Source organism: Delphinus delphis, chromosome 2 (assembly GCF_949987515.2).
Source record: "Delphinus delphis chromosome 2, mDelDel1.2, whole genome shotgun sequence".
NCBI lineage: Eukaryota > Metazoa > Chordata > Mammalia > Artiodactyla > Delphinidae > Delphinus > Delphinus delphis.
Genome location: NC_082684.1, coordinates 141,259,998 through 141,284,455, shown reverse-complemented (window position 1 = coordinate 141,284,455; position 24,458 = coordinate 141,259,998).

The window sequence follows — 24,458 nt, the reverse complement described above, 5'->3', positions numbered from 1 at the left end:
TATTGTTTTAACAGTCCATTTCTGTCCCCTGATTTGCAATGCCATCTCTGTTCTATATCAATTTTCACTTCTGATGGCTTTGTTTCTATTTGCTTTATTGGTCTATTTTTCTGTCTTTATGTCTATAATGTACTATCTCATTTAGTATAGTGTTATAAGGCATCGGCATCTGATAGGGCAGGCACCACCAACAACCCCAATCTTGTTCTTTTTTCCAAAATTGTATTGGCTACTTTACACATTTTTCTTTTCCTCATGAACTTAAGGATCAACTTGCCAAGTTCTAAAAACTTCCTTGGAATTTTAACTGACATTCTTTGTATTTATAGATTAAATTGGGTGAGAGCTGACATATATGTGATACTGAGTTTCCCAGTTGATGGACATGATACCATTTCTATCACATCAGACAATCTTTTATGTGATTTAATAAAGCTTTGAAATTTTCTCCAGAGCTATAATACACATATTTGTTGATTTCATACTAATTATCTCAGAGATTTGTTGCTATTGTGAATGAAAATTTTATTTCCAGTTCATTATGAGAGTTTATTTTTGGTATATATAAAAATATTGACTTTTTTTTTTTTTTTTTTTTTTTTTTTTTTTGCGGTACGCGGGCCTCTCCCTGTTGTGGCCTCTCCCGTTGTGGAGCACAGGCTCCGGACGCGCAGGCTCAGCAGCCATGGCTCACGGGCCCAGCCACTCCGTGGCATGTGGGATCTTCCCAGACCGGGGCACGCACCCATGTCCCCTGCATTGGCAGGCGGACTCTCAACCACTGTGCCACCAGGGAAGCCCCTAAAAATATTGACTTTTGAATAGTAAAATGATATCCAGATATTATGCTGTTTTCTTATTAATTTCTTATTAATTATGGAAGTTTTGGTGGACTTCCTATAAAAAATCACTATAAATAAAGACATTTCTCTTTTCTAAGACATGACTTTTTTTTTTCTTTTCTTAAAGCAACGGCTAGAATCTTAGAAGTGGTGACAGTGAGTATTCTTGTTATGTTTCTCAATTTAATGGAACTGCTTCTAAAGTTTTCATTTAATATAATGTATGATGTAGATTTTAGATACCTATTATCATATGAAAGAAATGGTCTCTACAATTTAGTTTGCTTAGAGTCTATTTCCTGAATAAAGATTACATTTTATCAAATGATTTTCCTAAATCTATTTAAATGGTCTCATGTTTTCCCCTTTCATTTGTTAACTCAGTGTGTTATAGATTTTTAAATGCTTTTTTGTTCTTTGATTTCTGGGATTAAATATATTTGGATTTGGCATATTATTTTTAAATGTTGCTAAATTATATGTGTTAATATTTTATATGAGATTTCTGTATCTATGTTTGTAACAGATTGGTCTATAAATTCATTTTCATATATATCAAGGCTATTATAACCTTATAAAATGAGTTGTAAAGCCTTCCCTCATTTTTTTTCTTACAGTTTGTTATAAATGCACACACTTTAAAGAGTAAAATGGTTTCTCTAAGGTTTGCTACCAAAAAAAAAGAACCTTCCCTTCCCCCAGCACCTCTCCCTACACTTACCATTTTTCTCTCCCCAGGGGCAAAAACTTTTAGCTGATCATTTTGACATTTACCTCAAGATTTATGGAAAATATGCTTGCATTGCTACCTCATGATTTTTCAGTTTTAGTAAGAAGTATTTATTTCTCACTATAAGGGCTGAGAATTTGTCTTTCTTTCCTTCCTCTGCTCCTACACACAATGTACTCTTCCCATCTCTCCACCTATTAATGGAGTCATATGGTAATTTTGGTTAAATATGACTACATTAGTGTTATGAAGACTATGTAAGTGCTATTCAAAACTGAGACAGCTTTTCCTTTCCCGCATCTTGTTGGTTTTGCTTAAATAATGATGATATTTTTACTTGTTTCTTTGCTTAGCTTCTATGTTTTAGCACTACTTCAAATCCCAAACTAAACTGCTCACCAATTGTCTAAATCTCTTTTCAGGACACTCAGATGCAGTATTCTATCAGCTTTATCTTCTGAATAAGTCCCTATGGGAGACTTCTGACCTGCTCCAAAGTAGACTGACTGCTCTCTACACCGAGTGGACCATTGTCATCCATGGATCTTCCTTCACCTGCGTATTCTTCCCTCTTGGTGGATCTACTGTTTCCTGTATCCCATGTTTTCTATTGTCTTGGGGTGAGTAAATATTTTGATATGTTGCATCACTGAAAATGTCTATTATACTCTTCCTTGAATGATAATTTGGCTTATTATGAAATTCTAGACTGGAAACAATAGTCCTTTAGAATTTCGAAAGAAGGTATTGCTCAATTGCCTAACACTTTCCAATGTTAATTCTGAGAACTCTTAAGTCGTTCTGATTCCTCATAGCTCTTCCTATGTGACCTGTTTTCTTCCTCCTGGAACTTTATATGTTTTTCTCTTCAAGCTGAGTGTTCTAGAATTTCAGAATGATTTTCTTTGTATGGGTCTATTGCTATCTACTTTTCTGGGCACTTAGCTTTCTTGAATGGGAAACTTGGGTTCTTTATCTCTGGGAAATTTTCTTGTATTCTATTGATTGTTTCTTTCCATGCGTTTTTACTGTTCTTCTTTTCTAGAACTTTTAGATGTTGAACTTCTTGAACTAATTTTCTTACTTTTTCTCTCCTCTTTGTTTTTTCCTAACTTTCAAGGAATTTTCCTTCCTTGATTCTTTTTATAGTACACTGTTTTTTTTTTTTAATTAATTTATTTATTTTTGGCTGCTTTGGGTCTTCATCACTGCCCGCAGGCTTTCTCTAGTCGCAGCGAGCGGGGGCTACTCTTCGTTGTGGTGCACGGGTTTCCCATTGTGGTGGTTTCTCTTGTTATGGAGCACGGGCTCTAGGCGTGCGGGCTTCCGTCGTTGCAGCACACAGCCTCAGTAGTTGTGACTCGCAGGCTCTAGAGTGCAGGCTCAGTAGTTGTGGCGCACGGGCTTAGTTGCTCTGCAGCATGTGGGATCCTAGCTCCCTGACCAGGGATCAAACCTGTGTCCCCTGCATTGGCAGGTGGATTCTTAACCACTGTGCCACCAGGGAAGTCCTGGTACACTGTCCTTATTTCATGGTTGAAGTATCTTCTAATCTGTCTCTTAGGACACTGATGATAATATTTTACCAGTTTCTTCCCATTTCATCTCTGTTTCCTTCAAGTTGCTTATTTCTGTTTACTTTGGTCTTCAATTTCCACTTTAGAGGCTTTCCCTAGATGGCTTACATCTTTGTTTCACCGTGCTTTTTTGTTTCAATGTTCCTTCTTAGGCAGTTCAGATTCCCAAGAACTGACCCTTTCTGAGGTCTGTCTGGATCGTACCTGCCTGGTTTCCCTGCCATTATTTTCCCAAAAGACTGTGGCAGCAATCCCACTACTGGGCATATACCCTGAGAAAACCATAATTCAAAAAGAGTTCAAGAACCACAATGTTCATTGCAGCTCTATTTACAATAGCCAGGACATGCAAGCAACCTAAGTGTCCATCGACAGATGAAAGGATAAAGAAGATGTGGCAATATATACAATGGAATATTACTTAGCCATAAAAAGGAATGAAATTGAGTTAGTTGTAGTGAGGTGGATGGACCTAGAGTCTGTCATACAGAGTGAAGTCAGTCAGAAAGAGAAAAACAAATACCATATGCTAACACATATATATGGAATCTAGAAAAACAGTACTGATGAATCTAGTGGCAGGGCAGGAATAAAGATGCAGACGTAGAGAACAGACTTGAGGACACAGGGTGGGAAGGGGAGGCTGGGACGAAGTGAGAGAGTGGCATTGACATATATACACTACCAAATGTAAAATAGATAGCTAGTGGGAAGCTGCTGCATAGCACAGGGAGATCAGCTTGGTGCTTTGTGACGACCTAGAGGGGTGGGATAGGGAGGGTGGGAGGGAGGCTCAAGAGGTAGGGGATATGGGGATATATGTATACATATAGCTGATTCACTTTGTTGTACAGCAGAAACTAACACAACATTGTAAAGCAATTATACTCCAATAAAGATGTTAAAAAAAAAAAAAAAGACTGGGGCAGGGGTGGGAGAACTGGCGCTCTTGCCATTTAATATGTCTATGTTTTGCTAATTGCTGCAATTTCGCTCCAGTACACCCATCCTCAACTGTGCCGACTTCCCCCAAACCACAGACTCTGTTTTATCCTTTTATTGGGGGTAAAGGAAGGGCATTTCCTGGGCTGTTAGGAGAAGTGAAGGGGATCTGGAGATCTAAATGCTCCCTAGACTTCCAACCCAGCATCCTTAATTTAAATCTCTCCATATACCCAACCTGTACCCCAACCCTGCACCTCCTGAGGTAACTGACTGGATCAACTCCTGAGTCTTTTGCAGATTCTGTGAAATAAAATGGAATCTTGCCAATTTCCTCTGCGAGTTTAGAATTAGTTTTCCCAGGTCTGCTAAGTTCTTTATGCCTTGCCCAAATGTTTTCCAGCCTCCAGAATTCTATTGCTCTCTGATTATCCAATTCCAGTTACTTCTGATATCAATTCCATTTTCCTTTGACCATTATTTTCTTAGATAGCTCTATAGACTTTATTTTACTATTTTTTGGGCAGTAATAGGTTTCTTCAGAGTTATTTTCAAATTATTTTGTATGTAACATGATAGTTATTTCTTCCAACTTGATTATAAGCCTCTTAAAGTCTTCTCTTTTTTTTCTTTGATTATTTCCCCAGAGTGTCTAATACACTTCACATATCTAGGACTTGATGCCTGCAGGTAACTATTAAGTTATTTCTAAGCGACACATTCAATGTATCATCACAAGCCATTCTCAATGTATAACACAGTATTTGTGTAGCACTGCATCAGCCTTTTTTCTGATCACTAATATTATAACCTTCAGACAACTGGAGGTTTATTAAATGATAACAACCATGATGATGATAGGAGAAAAGAGAAAGACAGCAATAGATAGATAGACAGACAGATAAATAGATAGGGAACATTAAAGTTGTCTCAATTTTCTAAATGGGTGTTTCCCTAAATGTCCTGCGTAGCTCCAATGCTGTGATATATACGAATAGATGTTCATGAACAAAGGATTCTTGGTCAGATTAATGTGACAAATAGTGGATTAGGCAAATTTAAATAGGTTTCTTTAATATAGTATTTCTCAGAGCCGTTAATATGCTTTTATGCATGGTACAGCATTTTCCAAACGGGCTGTCCCTAAAATTCTTCTTTTGTTTATGGGATACATTTTCATGTCTCTTAGGGCTTACTTTATATGTAATGAACTTTACAACAGAGTGTTTTCAGGTTCGTTCAGGATTTTTTGTTTTTAAAATATAGTCAGTCCCCAAGTCAGGACAATTATGTGAAATATTAAATAGAATATTTCTTAAACAGCAAAAGAGGAAGAAGCAAGGCCCAGCTCCTGTCTTATACCAACATGCTTTCTGATTAAGGGCAGGACTCTCAAAAAAATCACAGAGCACTAAATAATGATTATGTAGTTCTCACTGTTGGATCCAGGGTGAAATGCAGTGAAAATGGTGCCAGGGAGGGTCCAGTGAGTCAGGCTGTCATGGGGAGGGTCTCAAAGAATGCCAGGTCCAAACGGAGAGTGTCTGGAGAAGGGGCAGACTGGAATCAGAGGCTTCTTCCCCAAGAGGCTCATCTCAACACTGATGAGAAATGAGATGCAGAAGCCGAGAAGGCCTGAGGTGTGAGCAGCTAGGAAGCAAGGCTGGACAGGATGAAACAGTTCAGGATATGGACTGTAATTCATATAAGAAACTCTCAGGGATTAATTATTATTGGGTTCTGGGTAGGAAACCTTGGGTTGACAGGTTTAAAGGAATAGAACTGAATCCAGTAATTATTAACATAACTTAAAACAAATCTGAAATAGTTCTATTCCCATAGGATAGAAGAGGAACTCAGATCCTGAAAGGCTGAATGATTTGCCAGAGGTACACAACATGTGAGTTGCAGAGCTGCTGAGAGAATACAGCTCCTGGACTCTTAGTTCAATATTCTGGCTACCCTACCACCTTACTTTTCATCCTTACTTCTTTGGCATCTATGGGGTAATAGAACTGAGATTTACTAAGATCCTCATCCAGAGAGCCACTGTCTATCTCCTGTCAAGCTGCAAAGGGGTTACAGTCAAGGCATAGAATCCTCTACCTGAAGTCCACGTTGATACAGACATGCTTCTTGGGATTCAGATACATGACAGTCATCAATAGAAGAGCAGCTTATTTGGGAAGTCTAACGTCAGTTATACACGATAGAGACCAGTTTAGTATGCAGCACACAAACAAACACATTCTCCCTGTGTTAACTGCTGCTCAGAGCAGGGCAGCCAGATCACGCGAGGCCATGGTGCCCTGCTGGAAAGCTGAAGTGTAGGGAGGCTGATGTAATGAGGCCTGGGGCGACCATCCCTGGTGCTGCACATGGCTGGGCGATTCTGCTTTCATAACTCTGGTAGCTGGACAATATTAGCTCCAGAGGGCTGACCTCCCCATCCTGAGTGCCCCCTATCACTTAGTCGCCTGGGCCTCGGAATCTTGGTTAACATACAGGCCGCCTTTGGGACGTGGGTCCCTTGCACTCCCGAAGACCAACGAAGACCTGATCTTCTCTGGGTGTCTCAGTTACCTCCAAACGCATCACCCTGGAAGGCCATTCTGCTTCATGCTGTTAGTGCTTCCTGCCCAGAATGCTTCTGTTCTTTCAATCTGATCCCCAGACTCTATTCTCTTCACTCCATTAGGACCCCACTCTATCTCCATACTTCTGGTCAGCATCCTCCATCGTTTAATCATCACTTTGACCAAGCTGACTTGAAAGAAAGTTTACTGATCACTTTTGGCAAAGCACCTTGAAACATTTCTGCTGTTTTCAAGGGAGTGCGAGGGAGCAGCAGGCTGGCTTCGCACGTCCAACTGTGGCAGCTAATTAGAAAGAACTGCCTTCTCCCTCTGATTACTTGTTCTGTAGTTTCACACCATTCTCATCCCACCCCCACCTCCCTTCTAAACAACATGTAAAAGCAGTATAGCAACCCAAACTCTGAAGAATTTTCAGAAAAAGTGCAAAGTGAACACCCCTAGCTTTTCTCTTTCAAAATTTTCCGTCTCTCTTAATCCCTGTATCTCATATTTTATATAAGAACATTCATAGTGTAAGAACAGTTCCACATTCTTTTTAACGTTCTATTTTAGAATCTTTCTTCATATATGCTTTTTCTCGGTGTTGATGGCCACTTGATATTCTATGAAGTGAATGGCCCAATCACATTATTTCTAGAGGAAAGAATCAGTTTATTTTATGGGTGTCGTTCCACTAACTATCCTTGTGCTAGATGCCCATAACTGAGGCAGACACTATAGTATACTATTATCCTCAAGCTGGATTTTCAAAATGAGGATATGAAAAGGAAAACAAGTTAGATAAGAGGACAAGCATCAGAGATCAGGAATCATAGGTCAGAACCTGGGAACTAAGATTTCGGGGCTGGGTCTATGGAGTCACAGGTTAGGATTAACTAGAGGCAGGAAGTCAGCAAGACACAAGACCTGGAGGGTCTAAACAGAGGGGCCTGGAGTGCCCCAGGGATTTGGCCAGGGCCATATACTTCCTTACGGGGTGTTTGCTGTCTGTTCTTCCACTCACCCTTTTTGCTGTGTTTGGGTGCTCCTGAGGTCACTGGGGATGGGGGAGTTTAACAGGCGCTACTTGTAGCTGACGCAACTTTGTGCATACTTGTTCTGTCCTGACTAAACCAAGGATCAGAGGACTGGAATGACAATGATGTGCCTGGACTAACAAGTTCATGTCCTGCCCATGACGGCTCCCAGAGGACCTACCCCGCTCATGGTCACTACTGAAAGAGGGAGATGAGGGAGTCATGATCAGACTGGACCAGGGCAGACACTCAACTAGAAGGCAATCAAGGCCTGACCAGTAAAAACAAACTGGACCAATCTGATTTCTGTTTAAGGAATCTTGCCATGTGGAGACTGAGAGGTTGTTGCCAGTTAGTAAGGCCTGAGTGTAAAAGAATATCCATGGAGTAGAGGACCTGTCAGCCATGATGTAGGATGTGGGATGAAGTTATGAGGAAATCACAACTAAACACAGCAGAAATAAAAGCAGAGCAGGAGTCCTCGTGAAAGTGTAGTTGACAGATAGGAAGAGCTGCTCCCCAAAGAAAGCCCAGTCTGTGACTTTGCTACTACCCACTGCTTCAACTTTTCCTGGGTGAGCATACACATGTATCTTTTCATTTCATCTCTTCTTTTTCCCTCCCAGAGGCACCAAGCGAATCTGTTCCTTCCAACTAAAAGACTGCTGAATCAAAGATCCTAACAATAAAGTCTCGATAAAGAAGAAATTCCTCAGATACCCATATGAGGTTGTCTTGAAGTCACATCTCCAACATGTAGGAAATTTGCAAGAAAAACCAGAAAAGCTTGCTGCCTACCTTTACAGGCAGACAATTAAACCAATTAAAGAGGGAGGTACAGTATGCCTTTTGCCTTCAAGGTCAGGCCTTGACTCATCAGAACCTTGGCAAAGTCGTGCAGTCGGGAGGGAGTAAGAAATCATCCCCATTGATGACAGACTTCTGAGCTGATGGTTAGTAAATCAAGGTCCTGATGTGAAATGCCGATTCTTTTGAGCCCAGGAAGATGCAGGTGACATATTACCAAGTTAATCATGTAGAGTGGACGCCAGGAAGCCACTGGTCACTGTCCTTAAGGAAAAGGACCATTCAATGTAAGATGAATCCTCATTGCAATGAGCAGAACCATAAAATCGATTTAGAGCCCCAAGGCCAGTGGGATAGTAGGGAGTTATAATTAAGGAGACACCATTTGTATTTACAAAAGTGTTTAAACAAGACAGTCTTTATTTTGGTGAATGGACTGTGTATCCTGGGTGTGCATTAAAGAGGAGGGCACCTTACCTTAGGATTGGTACTATTTGACTGGTATTAATTAAATCCCAATTATAATGGTGGGGTCAATGTATCCACAATCATCATCATGTAGATAGAAAGAGCACAGGGTTGAAAAAGCTGTGTCCAAACACCAAGTCTCTGAATGTCAGCTGTGAGTCAATCAATTCCCCTTTCTTCGCCTATCAAATGGGACTAATAATTCCTATTCTTTAGGGTGGCCTACTCCTTCCCAGTTGGTTTCCCCTTAGGGTAGAATCAAGCAAGAAGGTCCCGGCTAAGCTTTGCTTGGAGAGAAGCCCCAAGGGCAGATACTCATAGTCTGGAGAGCCCTATACCCTCAGAGACAGTGCCTGCAGTGACTCTGGCACTGGTCCATAGATAGCCACCTTCTAGGTCCTGTGGTCTAGAGACAACCCACAACACCCAGTGTCCTTTAGGCAAAGACTGCAGCCAGTTGTCATAAGGCATTGTTTAGCAACTGTCATACTTTTAAATGTCTTTGTGGGTCATTCTAACATACACAATTTCATTCCATCCTCATAGTAACCTTCCAAGGGGCATGTGTGTGATTATTTCTATATAACAGATGAAGAAACGAGTTCTGAAAGGTGAAGCCAATTGTCTGAGGTCGCACAGCACACCAGTGGTAGAGCTAGGATCTGAACCACTCATCAGATCACAGCATGCACATGCTTCCCATAATCCCATCGAAATTCTGCCAAGTGGGCTGGCAGCATGGCACTCCTCCATCAGCTAATGCAGGGTGCCCAGAGTGCTGTCCTCACAGTTTGTCCCAGTTCAGTGCTTCTCAAACATTAAAGTGCATACAAGCCACCTGGGGTTCTTATTAAATTGCAGACACGGATTCAGTAGGTCTGGAGAAGGCCTGACAGACAAAGTGCCCAGGTGGGGCCAATGCCGCTGGCTTGCTGAGCGCACTCTGGGTGGCAAAGTCCTAGCTGACGATCAATGCTTCCAAATGATTCACAGGATCCTGAACAGGCCCTCTTTTCAAAGCTCAGTACCTTCCCTTCTCTCACGAGGTGGTTAGCGGCCAGATCTGTGAAGCAGTCTCAAGTAGTTCTTAATGAAATTAAAACCAGACTGACATCCCTAATACTCTCCAGCTGTTATCCAGTACGTGCCATTAGGGTAACTGTGTGGGAGAAAGGAGGGTGGAAACTAACGCAATAATCTAACCAGGGTCTCTTTAAAGCTACAGGCAATGCTTGATTAGTAAGGTAAGGAAATTTAAGGTGAGACCATAGAGTGTAGGCAGCAATAACAGCACCAGCACCAGCAATAATAGTAGCTGCAGCAGAATCATTACTTGAATACCTTTGATATTTTAAATTGCGTATGTGTTTTATGGGTAATTCTTACAGTAATTCAGCAAGACAGAGATTATTATGAATTTTCAGTTATTCGTGTTCTACTTTCATCCATAAAGTAATATGAAGCAATGTCCGAGAATATCTAACACAGGACAAGACAGCAAAAGTTTAAATGTGGGGGCAAGAAGAAAAATCTGGGTGCAAAGTAGAGCCAGGAATGAGGCTCTCAATGAGCACATGAGGAGTGCATGCCTGCTAGGGGTGAGCCATTCTTGGTTCTCAACTTTCCAGAAGCCAACAAGAAAAGGGGAATCTGATCATTGAACAATTCACAGTGATTATGTAATTTTAAAAAAATAAACAATTCTCAAAGAAAGCAAGCCTTTCTTCACACCCAGATCATGTGAGGGTATCTATTGTGGCCCTTCCTACAGGGAATATGGTGTGCCGCAGTGAACGACTTTCTCAACAGTTACTCACAATAGACCCTAGGATGGCTTTCATGCAGTTATGTTTACAGTGATCCCCAGTGGAGGCTAATGCATCAAAACCAAGCATAATTCAGAAATGTAGTCCTTCTGGGACACATGGGATATGGTCTAGTACCTAGCTTTTGGGGGCTCTGGTTTAATTCAGAACTACATCTGGACAACTTGGAGAAGTGGACGTATCCTTCAAGGAACCTTTCTCTCTATTGTCATCCCTCAGTGCCATTTTCCTAAGCTCAGCTTGGAAGATGCTAAGTAGCAGTGAGTCAGAGATTATTCAAACAGCAGGGGGCTTTGGTTGAGTGGAGACCCAAATGAGTTAACTGAAAACTGGGCACAGCTGCTTAACAAGAACACAACCTGAGCAAAAGCCATCTCAACCCTGCTCTGAGGTGAGTAAATTTTAGGGAAAATTCTGAGCAGGAACAGGATTCCTCTCCAAAGGTGCTCTTCTGAATCCACATAGTTGAATGACTGTGGTCTTAAGTAATACTTCACATAACAAGGATGAAATAGCATGAAAAACTTTTGAGGCCACTGGAAGTGACCTTCACTGGGCTAAAAGAAAATCTCAATAAAACATCTGTAGAATACTTATATTTGGGCAATGTTATTTCTTGTAGAAAATTATTTGTGAAACATATTTGTCTATCCATCCATTCATTCATCCCTCAATTTTTTTACTTAGCCAATGCATTTTCAGGGGCACCTGTCACGTACTAGGCATACTCTTGGGAACAAAATTCAGGCTCACTCATAGAAGCATTATTTACAACTGCCAAGATGTGAAAACAACCTAAGTTGTATATACACAATAGAATACTACCTAGCTATAAAAAAAAAAGCAATTCTGCCATTTGCAGCAACATGGATGGACTTGGAGGGCATAAAGCTAAGTGAAATAGATCAGAGAAAGACAAATACAGTATGACATCACTTATATGTGGAATCTAAAAAATACAACAACCCAGTGAATATAACAAAAAAGAAGCAGACTCACAGATATAGAGAACAAACTACTGGGTACCAGTGGTGGGGAGGGGTGACATAGGTGTGGGGGAGGAGGAGGTATAAACTATTGGGTCAGATAGGCTCAAGGATGTATTATTCTACAACACGAGGAATAAAACCAATATTCTGTAATAATTGTAAATGGAAAGTAACCTTTAATACTGTATTAAAATTTTTTTTTAATTAAGAAAAAACCAACACAGGATCACTGCCCAAATAGAAGGAAAACCAGTGTGGGAAACCCCACAATCACGTAACCACTTAATCACACAAAAAGTCATCATAGCCAAGATATTGATATTCTCCAGTTTTTCAACCTTTCAATATAAATTTAATGTCTTCCATCTGTTGGGCACTAGACAGGGGATGTGATGATAAATGACACAAATAAATACATAATTATAAAAGTTGCTAGCTAAGTGCTAGGAGAAAACTAACAGACTGTGTCTATGAGAATAAGGGTAGTGGACTTGAGACTGTACGCAAGAAGGTGGTCAGGGAGGGTGTTTCCAAGGAGTTGGTGTTCAAATGAAACCTGCAGAATGTGAAGCTCTAAATGTGGGTGGATCTGGGGAAGAGCATCCTGGGTGCAAAACCCCTGAAGCTGGAGGAAGCATGCTAGTTAGAGGAACAGGGAAAAAGTAACTAAATGGTCACATCTTATGGGATTAGAATTTACCACACAGTTATTCCTGGAAACGTCAACCAAAATAATTGATTTCAGAGTAATTGATCCATAGCTCTTCCTCTTCACGATAAGTATTCAGCAAGGCCAGTTGGACATTCCTCGTTTGACATAATAAAACCCTATCACTTATGTGTAAGATGATGCATGATGTTCTCTTTTCTATGGCGGGACATATACATTCTGCTCATTCAAAATCAGGTCTCTAAGAAACTCGTTAAAAACCAGGGATATTTCTCAAGGTCAGGCAGATTATGTGCTTCCCTGAAGCCTTACAGCCCATTAAGTGGCAGCCCCAGGATTTAAAACACCAGTTTTCTGATAGCCTAGGCCTTGGCTTCTACAGTACATAGGGTATTCTTGCCAGAAGAGACCTGGGAATCAACTTTAGGTCAACTCTCATTTAAATAAATTCTTTCCCTCGGGACTCTGAAGAAGGATGGCAGGAACTCAGAAGTTGGCACTTTTAGCTCTGCCATGGACACCAGCCTGAAGGAAAGCCCCACAGGTTCTCTCCACAAGCATGCAACCCTATTCTTCCAATGACTATCCCAGCAAAAATGATTACATTGTGTCATGATATTCAGACGCCTACTTTCCCTCAAGACTGCAAAGCCCCCAGGGGTAAAAAGCTATCCTGCCTACTGATCCCCCCCATCTTTTCTTTAGCCCATTCCCTCTGGCCATCAGTCTAGATTCTAGCATTCCCTCACTATTACCTTTCCTTGAAAAAACCTCTGCTCTTCACTCCCTCCATCTTATTCGTCAGACAAGACAGTAGCACTGGGTAAACTCCACCTTCTCCTTCTCTGAACTTGTACCTGAATGTGGATAGAAAAATGCAATGGAGCTATATGATCACTTTAAATTCGCGAGCTCCAGCTTCAAATGGACACTCAAAACTGCCCAGCAAGTCTTGTATTTTTCTCTTGTTGACTTACTTCCCTATTCCCTGAGAAGACGACTTTTAACTTCTTTTTCTCTTCTGAAACCTCCTACATTCCTTTCTCTACTCTCAGATGATGACTTCTCATTTCATGCATAAAACTGAAAAATCATCTTTACTCCACCAAACCTGCAATCTTCACTGGGGCCCATTTTCTCCTTCTTTGCTCTGGTAAAAATGGAAAAAGTGCCCTTCAGCCTATCAAAGTCCAATCCTTTCTATATGCACCGTGGCTCTCATCCCCTCAAACATTGTCCTACTTTGGTTGTTCTCTCTTTCTACATTTTCAGTCCCTCTCTCTCTTACTGGGTCAGGCCCACCAATAAACAAACATGCTCTATTTAATCTCCTGCATCTATTGAAAACAAAACAAAAAGTCTCTGCTGACCCCACATCTCTTTCCATATACCACTATTTCTTGAGTTCACAGACTAAGACAAATAGAGTTGTCTATACGTTGGCTTCACACTAACTTATCCCACTTCATTCTGGCTTTTGCCCCCTTCCAACTTGCCAATGATTTCCCCGGGAAATGCGCATGCCAAAGTTTCTGAAGACCTCCAGGATGCTAAATCAAAAGGACAGCTTTCAATTCTCAGCTTGTTCAGTGTCTCAGCAGTCATCCACCCTTTCTTTACACTCTCCCTTCTGATTCCCATGACACCCACTCTTCCCTTTATCTGACCTCTGGGCCAGAATGTTCTCAGGACTCCATCTTAGCTGCTTTTCTCTTTCCTTGAGCAAACTCATCCAGTGGCTTGCTTTCTTTTTCTTTTTTTTAACTGGTTTTCATTTTTATCAAAGAAGCATATGCATGGAATTAGTGGACTCCTAACAGTATTATTTGGCTTTTTATAATCTTCTCCAAAGAGCAAACACATCAGATAATCTAAGAGTTCCATTTCTTTCTCTGGAGTCTTTACTTCCATAGCCTTCTGCCCTCCTGCTTCAGTTAATCCCTGTTTTCCTGCACAGCTGACATCTCATGACTCCCCTTCATCACTCTTCTGTGTTAAGTAAAATCTTTCCTGTATCACTTTCTCATTCTTGGTTTACAACTTGATTTTGCTGAAGGACATTCTTCAATAGCTTTCTAAGAAAGAGTACATTCCCTTTAATTCCTGCAATTATGAAAATATATGTACTGTATTTTCATCCTTTTGGTTAAAAATTTAGCTACGAATATAATTCTATGTTAAAAATCATGACCGATCAGAATTTTGAAGCAATGCTTCATTTTCTTCTAATTTTCAGTGTTGCTGTTGAAAAGTCCAATGGTATCCTGGTTCCTTTTACTTTGTATGTGGTTATTTTCTTCTTGTCTATCTCTGGGTCTTCTACCTCTGGGTTCTAAATTTCATAATGGAAAGTTCCATGTTGTAGGTCTTTTCCCATTTATTGTGCTGGGCACTCAATGGTCCCTTTTATTTATTTAATTTTCTAAAAAGATTTATTTATCTTTTTTGGCTGCATCAGGTCTTAGTTGCAGCAGGCAGGATCTTCGTTGAGGCATGTGGGATCTTTCACTGCGGTGTGCGGGCTTCTCTCTAGTTGTGGCGTGCAGGTTTTCTGTTCTCTAGTTGTGGTGCGCAGGCTCCAGGGTGCATGGGCTCTGCAGTTTGCGGCAAGAGATTGTAGATTGCACCAGCTGGACTGGGGTTTTTCTATTCCTGAAACTTGTCCAAAGCTTTTCCATGTCAGGTATTTGGACATCAGAATCTATCTGGTATGCACCTTTTACCACACACACACACACACACACACACACACACACACACACACACACACACACACACACACACACACACACACACACACACACCCCCGTGCTCTGGCCTGAAGCTGTGTTATCCTTTAGATCTTTGCTTATATATCACTTCTTTAGAGGAGCTTTCTCTGACCATTCTATCTAAATAAAATAGCTCTCTATTATTCTCTCCATGGTTCCTTCCTCTATAACATGTACCACAATTTACTTTATGTAGTTGATTATGTATTATGTAATTGAGTGCTTCCCTTTCTGTTTCCTATTGTCTAACAACAAGCTTTATGTGGGCAAGGACCACTTCTATTTTTTGTTCAGTGCTCTAGTCTCAGGACTTAGCACTGAAATACAGCATGTTCAATATATATTTATTCACTTAATCAATGAATGGATGGATAGCTGGATGAATGAATAGAAATTCTAGGGTTTTGGTCAATCTCTGCTATAAGCAGCTCTGTAACCTTAGGCAAGTCACATAACGTCTGAAAGCTTTGTTTTATTTAGCTTCTTAAGACTTAGAATAACAGTGTTGGCACAAATGAAATAATTGATGTCAAAGTGCTTAGTTAAAAGGTATAATATAAATATGAGGAATTATAAAGACTGAATGTGACTTACTCTATCTTTTCTTATTTTTTCCTTCTTTTCATATTGAAACTTCAATTTAACACTTCAAGGATCATACCTTGATAGCACCTTGTAAGTGGTGTTATTATTAAGAATTCTTTTGAGAACCAAATTAACTAAACTCTTAGATGTGATTCAAATCAGACTTGCCTTATTCAGACTCCTGAGCAAATAATGTCATAAGAAAATTCAAGTTTCTGGTTCTAGTTTAATGATGGGAATGGGCAATGTCAACTCATGTTCTACTTTCAAGTACAAGGAAGGGAGAGATAAAAGAATGAGAATTAAATCACCCCTCTATTTGTACCATAATTGTCCTATAATATTTGCCCCAAACTAACCAAAATAATGAAACTCTATTCTGGTAAATGTGTGGTCAAACTAGAATGCTTATTATTTGCTGATAGAAATGCAAATTGATATAATCCTTCTAGAAAACAATTTAGAAATACATATAACATGCCTTAAGGGTGTTTATATATTTTGGTACCATAACTGTTCTTCTGAGAAATTTTTCTAAGGAAAAAATCCAAAAGTTAGAATTTGCATTTCTAACAAGTTCACAGGTTGTGCTGATGCTTCTGGTCCAGCTGACCATACTTTGAGAACCACTGTTCTAGACCTTAACCATCTAATCTTTTAGCTCCTTATTGGAGTTAAGCTTCCCTAGACCTCTTATCCTTCCACTCCTGTTCACTGCTAAAGTAATCTGAGATGCTATTCTGACTTACTAAATCATGAGATGATAATGATAAATAATAGGAGAGGACTTGCTAAATGCTAAGCGTATTTGCCACACATTTATTTATTTATTTATACTTATTTTTGGCTGTGTTGGGTCTTCATTGTGACCCGTGGGCTTCTCATTGCAGTGGCTTCCCTTAGTTGTGGAGCACGGGCTCTTGGCGTGTGGGCTCAGTAGTTGTGGCTCGCGGGCTCTAGAGCACAGGCTCAGTAGTTGTGGCGCATGGGCTTAGTTGCTCCGTGGCATGTGGGATCTTCCCAGACCAGGGCTCGAACCCGTGTCCCCTGCATTGGCAGGTGGATTCTTAACCACTGAACCACCAGGGAAGTCCCCTGCCACACATTTAGATACATACAAATGGTTTGCTTTTTCAGATTAAACAGTGTCAGGGTAGATCTTAGCCCGTTCAGGTGTGCAGTTCTTATGTCGGGTGTTCTGGTAATGTTTTTCACTTTGTGGGGGGATGGTGTCAACTTTCCCCATATCTGGAGTCCCCTTCCAGTATTTCAGATTCTTCCTCTTCCTGCCCCAGCTCTGGAAGTCCTCAGGATAGCGTTTCAGTAAGGGGCTGAATAAAAAGAAAGCAACGTCTTCCCACATGATGATTTAAGGGTGCACAAAGTGACGGAGAGTCCTGCTTTGTGTGAGGGGGAGTCCTTCACTGGGGAGTGACCGAGCTCATATGTCACCAGAGCAGGCACCAATCTTTCTGTTTCTCTCCCATGAGGCATTGGGAGTGGCTCTCTGTCATATTTGTTTCTCCTAGATTCTCTCTCCCTTGGAACTCCTTCTTGGTTTCTCACAAATGGTAGTTCTTCAAGCTGGTGCCATTTTCTTGGACAGCCCTTGTCTCCTAGCACCTATAGCAACCTGATCATATCCCTGGCTCTAGTCTTTCCATTCCTTCTTGTTGTTGTTTTGATGTCCTAAGCTTTCATTCTCCTCAATTCTCATGATTTTTTCCTCCAGTTACTCTTGTTTCTCAGGTATGCTTGCACATGACAATTCCAAGCCACTCTCTGTGTCCAAGGATGGCAAAGGTTTTCAATCATTCAACACATGTGTGTTGAGTGGCTCTTATATGTCAGATACTATGTTAAGTACTAGGAAGGCAAATGCTTTTGACATGTAACTTTTCCCTAAATAACATCTTGTATTTCACTGAAATCCTGAGTATGCCAATACTGGAAATCACACCATTGAAAACACTGGGTTTTTTTGGTAAATGATCAAATCAGATGCTGAATAATTACATTAATCACTGTCTGACTCAGGGTCACCCCTACCCATAAATGAAGTGGGAGTGCCTGAGGTAGCATGATTTTAGGGGTCTCCTCCCCAAAGTCGCACAAATTCTGCTATTGTTTGCCACTTTGGTTGTAGAATAAGTAATGCAGATGTGAGGGCTCATGTTAATTCAGATTCTGTTTTTCATTCCAGTTATCTAAATAAATAGGATAGAAATCAAGAGAAGGTGGAGGGTGGCATCATGAAACCTGGGTTCGTGAATCATGGCTCAAAGGCCAGGAATAAAGACAGAGTTCTTGAAGATTCCTACCCATCCAGGAATTATCTTGAGAGTGCTGAGTGTCTGGCAGGAAATGGGAATGAAGATACAAAGTAGTGATACTCTAAAGTTGAACTTTACTTATGTAAATTCTGACAAGACTTTTTTCTTTAATGGTCTAAGATTAATCGTATTCACCAGGCCCAGCTGCACATATCATTTCCCTCTTTAGCTGAGAACCTTTCACTCAGAATTTCAAAGTGAGTTTCAAGTGACCATTTCAAAATCTTAGTGTAGCTCTAGATGAGAAGCCTCCAAACCAGGAATTAAGACTTGCCGGGAAAACCAGCATATCAATGGAGAGGTTGGCGATTGAATTTATAATTACCAACATTCAAGAATACCTTTCTAAACATAATGGCAAAAGACTCAAGTCATAAAAATACTGACTGCCAGATCCCACTGTATAAAACTTAATTTTTTCAGGCACTCAACATAAAGACAATTTTAAATGCAAAGAGCAAGCTGGGATTTTTCTGTGTGTGTGCAAAATTTATGACAAAAGTGAATAATACATATTTAATAATAAATATAAGGATCTTGCAAATCAGGAAGAAACATCCAATGCCCTAACATAGAAAAGGTATATTAGTTCAGGCAATGCCCACAGTTGCAACAGCAAAATCTCAGCGGCTTTTTACAGTAGCAATTCTTTCTCATTCTCGTAAAGTCTAACATAAGTATGTGTGCCTTATTGGTGGGAGGCTGTTTTCCTTGTAAAAATTTAGGACCCAAGCTTTCTCCACTTGCGGTGCCATCATTTTTAACATGTGGCTTCCAAGACGGTTGCATTCTACTGCACAAAGCAGTGGAAAAGGAAAAATCTAGAGGGTTCGCCTATGGGATGTTTTTACAGGCCTGGCCTGGAAGAGGCACGTGTCATACTCACTCATATTCGTTTGGCTAGAACTGAGTCACACTCCCATGAGAATACATAAGTGCAAGGGGAGAGGGAAATATTGTATAGCTGTATATCTAGGAAGAAGAGGAAATGGTGGGTGAACAACTATCTCACCTCAGCCACAGCCAAATCCCATGCCTTATGGGAGCCAGAAGTTGTTTATATATATCCACTTATACATACACATATAAAACTAGGTTAGTCTCAGTTTAAGCTGTGACCCTAAGACAACAGGTGTGAGAGAGCCATGGAGGATCTCCCAAGGTGTTCACAAAACAGTCTTGCTACTCAACCTCTCATCCACCTCAAGCGTGTAAACAGAATCTGAAGTTACAGATGCAAAGAGGAGTTACTTAGAGAGGAAGAGAGTTATTGGTGTTTTGTGAGGCTCATCTCTCTCTCCCCCTTTTTAAGCCCAGGGAAGAGATTTCAGTGAGACAACTTGGAGAACTCTGGAGTGTGTCACTCATGCCTGAAAAGTCTGGAGAGAGAGAAGCTGGAGTCAGTAGCTGGCAGAGGTGGACTAAGGGCTGCAGTTTGGGAAGTAATTTCACTCCCGTCATGGGGAGAAGGTTTGTTTCTTGTGGGCCAGATTTGAGGGCCACATGCCAGAGAGAGTTGGTGAGAAGCTGCCTGAGATCCTGCCCAAGAGGGGCCACCTGGAGCGACACAGGAACCTCAGCAAAGCAAACTGGAGATATACTGCTAGATCTTAAAGGCTCAGCAAGGCATTTTAAATGATCAGCCAGGAGAAAGCATCCACTAGTATCCAGGGAATTATAAGTGAGAAATTCCCAACAATAGGGTTGGGGAGGGGATCTCCAAAAAACCCACAGAAATGCTCTGTGAGAGAAAGAAGGAGCCTAAATACTTGCCAAGACCACATAGTACTGAGCATCAGTCAAGTACAGATTCTCTTGTGTCCTTTTCTCCTCTCCCTTCTCACACTCCAGCTCCATAGAATCAGAAACCAAGTGGGCAAGTCACAGGAGAAGCAGAAGTGCTGGGTGAGGAAAGAAGAAAGAAGCCCCCCTTTCCCACAGCAGGCAGTGGACCTACACGGGGCAAACTGGAGGGTGGGAAAGGTGGGGGTGGGGACTTTGCCGTTAAGTAAAGATGGAAGTTTATCTTGTTACTCTGGGCTGGACATTAATTACTGAACTAAACTGCTGTGTGACCAAAGGTGACTGGAAGACTTCTCACTGTCTGAATTGACCTGGTCTTCATCTGAGGGGAGGATGAATGAGTTTTAATGTGCAGTGTAAGACTGCATATGTGACATCACTACAATCATTCTAATCACACATGTAAACCTTTTTGAAGAGATAAAGATAACATTCTAACAAGCAGAATCTCTGGATGGTGTGATTATGGCCAAATCAGTTTCCTTGTTATGTTTGTGTATGTGTATGTTTCTATGTTTTTCAAGGTTCCCACAGGACACACTGTACTTACCAATCAGGATGATGTACACACTGTACAGTATGCAGTAAATCCTACATAACTGTAGGATATTATGCTACCTTCTCTCTTGCAAGGTGACTATTTCCTGGATAGCTAACCTCAAAATCATTGAGTGTAAAAGCCATCACTATTTGATTTATGAACATTAAACTGAACATTAGCTTTGTTTTAATGGCCACATTGGTATCAGTCCATGTCTTAAAGTGTCATGTTCCGAGGAACTGAGTGATCATTTCATAGTACATCCATTTCTACCCTTTTACCCTCCAAATATCTGTCTGCTATTCCTATATTTCCTCTTTCTCTGAGGCCTTATTAAAGTTATTCATCTTAAAAAACGAAATATTTGGTGTCCACTTCAAGCCTACATGGTTCAACAAAATTTCCCCCATATACAGACAAATCTTCCCCCTCCAGACTCCCACAGTCAGTCAATCTGGACCACATCACTGAGCAACTGACTATGCAAGGTCTTGTGTAGACAGATGGCTGACTCCTTCCTGAGTGTTAGGTTCATTTCTTAACTAGATGGTATATTTCTTAAAGCTAGAGAATATTCGTAGTCCTTCTCAGGTGCCTTGAGCCCTTAACAACCTATTCCTCGGCCACATCAGGTACAGAGACAAACGGTTACACTGAATGGGTTAAGTAAGGAGACAGGCTTCTTTCATTCCGATTTCTCCTGTGTGATAAGCTCTGAGAGCCTGAGCCGCTCAGGAAGGCTTTATCAGGCACAGTTATAAGACTACTGTTGTTTTTCTGGTTTGTTCTCTCTTGCCTTCTGGTTTCTCTCCTGTCAACAACTTTATCTAGTGCCCTGCATTTGGAGAAGTTCACTGATCCATATGCCAAGTGAAGCTCAGGAAAAGAAGGAAGAATGAAAATAAATACCAGCAAACACTTTAAATAACGAACACCTGTTGTTTGATCTGGCTGTGAGTTTGGGGATGATCAGTGGACTATTTTCTTGTGCTAGCTCTATTCCCCAAATAACAAAGTATTTGAGGCATTAACTATTACTACTACTACCACTGTTACGATTATCCTTACTTACCTTTTTTTTTAAAATTAGCTTTTATTGAAGTATAGTTAATTTACAATGTTGTGTTAGTTTCCGCTGTACAGCAAAGTGCATCAGTTATACATATACATATATCCACTCTTTTTTAGATTCTTTTCTCATATAGGTCATTACAGAGTATTGAGTAAAGTTCCCTGTGCTATATACTAGGTTTTTACTAGTTATCTATTTTATATACAGTAGTGTGTATATGTCCATTCCAACCTCGCAATATATCCCTCCCCACCCCCTTACCCCCTTGAGAACCATAAGTTTGTTTTCTACATCTGTGACTCTATTTCTGTTTTGTAAATAGGTTCATTTCTTAGTTACCCTTTAATGAGTTCCTTATCTTTGTACTTAGGCACTTGATAAACATTATCTAAAGTATTTCTTGCAACACTGATAAAATATCAAATTATTTACACTCATTTGCAGATGAGGAAACAGAGGGATTAAATGACTTATCCAGGGTCATTCAGCTGCTACACAGCAGGAATGGGAAGTCAGTTCAGATCTGTTGGCTTCTAATGCCAATATTCTTTCCACTATACCATGATGCTTCTTAAAAAGCAGGTTCTTTATAAACTTTAAAAGTTTTTAAGCAGCAATTTCTCAAAAAGTTCAATGTACACTTATTATAGGACTCACCAATTTCACTTCTACCTACCTACAAGGAATGAAAGCATATGTCCACACAGAGACTTATACATAAATGCTAATAGCAGCTTATTTGTAATAGCCAAAACTTGGAAACAATCGAAAAAAATCAACCATTAAATGAAGAGATAAACAAAATGTGGTTTGTTCATATAATAGAATACTATTCAGCAATAAAAAGTTAGGTACTACTGATGTGTGCAACAGCACGGACGAACTTCAAAAACATTATTCTGAATGAAAGAAGTCAGATACAAAAGACTATGTGTTTCATGATTTTATTTACATGAAATTTCAAGAAAAAGCAAAACTGTAGAGATAAAAACATGATCAGTGATTCTTTAGGGCTGGGAATAAGTGGGGGTGAACTACATATGGGAAGGAGAGAAACTTTTAGGGTGACGGTTGCTCAGTTGTTTAATTCACTAAAAATCATCAAACTATAAATTTATGAAGGGAGAATGATACGGTATTTTGAATCCAATAAAGTTGTTAAAAAAATGAATGTACCTGGGCTTCCCTGGTGGCACAGTGGTTAAGAATCCACCTGCCAACGCAGAGGTCACAGGTTCGAGCCCTGGTCCGGGAAGATCCCACATGCCGCGGAGCAGCTAAGACCGTGTGCCACAACTACTGAGCCTGCGCTCTAGGGCCCACGAGCCACAACTACTGAGCCCACGTGCCGCAACTACTGAAGCCTGCGTGCCTAGAGCCCATGCTCCACAACAAGAGAGGCCACTGCAATGAGAGGCCCATGCACCGCAACGAAGAGTAGCCCCCGCTCGCCACAACTAGAGGAAGGCCCACCTGCAGCAAGGAAGACCCAACGCAGCCATAAATAAATAAATTTATTTATTAGAAAAAAATGAATGTACCCATTTTAAGTGTACAGATGAAAAATGCATCATTTCATTCATGATACAGGCCCTTTTCATCACTCCCAAAGTTCTCTTGTACTCCTTACTAGCCAATCCCCAATCTCCTTTGATTTAGGCAAACACTAATATATTAGTTTTGCCTATTCTAAATTTCATACAAACGGGTAATCATCTAATATTTTCTCTTTTGTGTTTGCCTTTTAATATTCAGTATAATGTTTTGAGATTTATCTATATTATTGCATGTATCAGTAGCTCATTCTATATTTCATTGTATGAATATAACACAATTTGTTTATTCATCTGTTGATGAAAATTCATGTTGTTACCAGTTTTGGTCTACTATGAATAGAGATACTATGAACATTTATTTACAGGTCTAAAGAATATCTTTGAAGCCAGCACTTCCTTAGTATGTTGTAAAGTTATCTAAAGTCTAAGAGAGACTGGAGTGCTAGAGTGGGTTTATCAGGTAACACTTGCTCATTCACTTCCTCGTCACGTCCCCTAAGGAGTTATAAACACATTCTTTTTACCAAGGTTGTGAACAATAAATTTGCAAGGGGGGCTCCAGCCTCCTTAAAGAGAATTGTGGTGGTTGTTCTTATAAAGGCCATTAATAACAGTGAAAACTGCAGTCATTAAACTAGGCCTAGAATGCATAATCGGAATAGAAGTACTACAAACTGGGAGAATCTCCATATTGACTCCTTTATCCAATGAATGAGAGGTACTATGGTAATAACGGCCAAGTGGAATGCACTGAAACTGACCCTATCTACCAAAATAGTAAGCCAAAACCAATACCACATTTCTGGAAGGATTATGGACATTAGTGACACCATCAAGGACTTGAAGGATGTAGGGATGGTGATTCCTACCACCTCCCCACTCAACAATGCAGAAGACACATACATCTTGAAGAATAACTGTGGATTATCATAAACTTAATCAGGTAGATCAGCTAACCTGTCCTGTGAACATCAGTGAGATTCTTTCCTCAGCCACCTCTATCCTTGCCCAGTGGGCTCACAAACAAAGTAGTTCTGCTGACATGGTGGGGGTTATGCATGGGCTCAGTAACACAGAGTTCCAATTATGAAGTCCAATCTGGCTTCTGCCCTTACAGAGTACCCAATCTGTCAACAGCCTGCTGAGCCCTTGGTATGGCATCTTTCCCCAGGGGTATCATTCAGCTATCTGGTTGTCTATATTAGAACACTTCCACCATGGAAGCAGCAGAGCTATATTCTCACTGGAATAGACACTTACTCTGAATATAGATTTTCCTTCTCTACTTGCAACATTTCTACCAAAGCCACCATCCATTGACTTGTGGATGCCT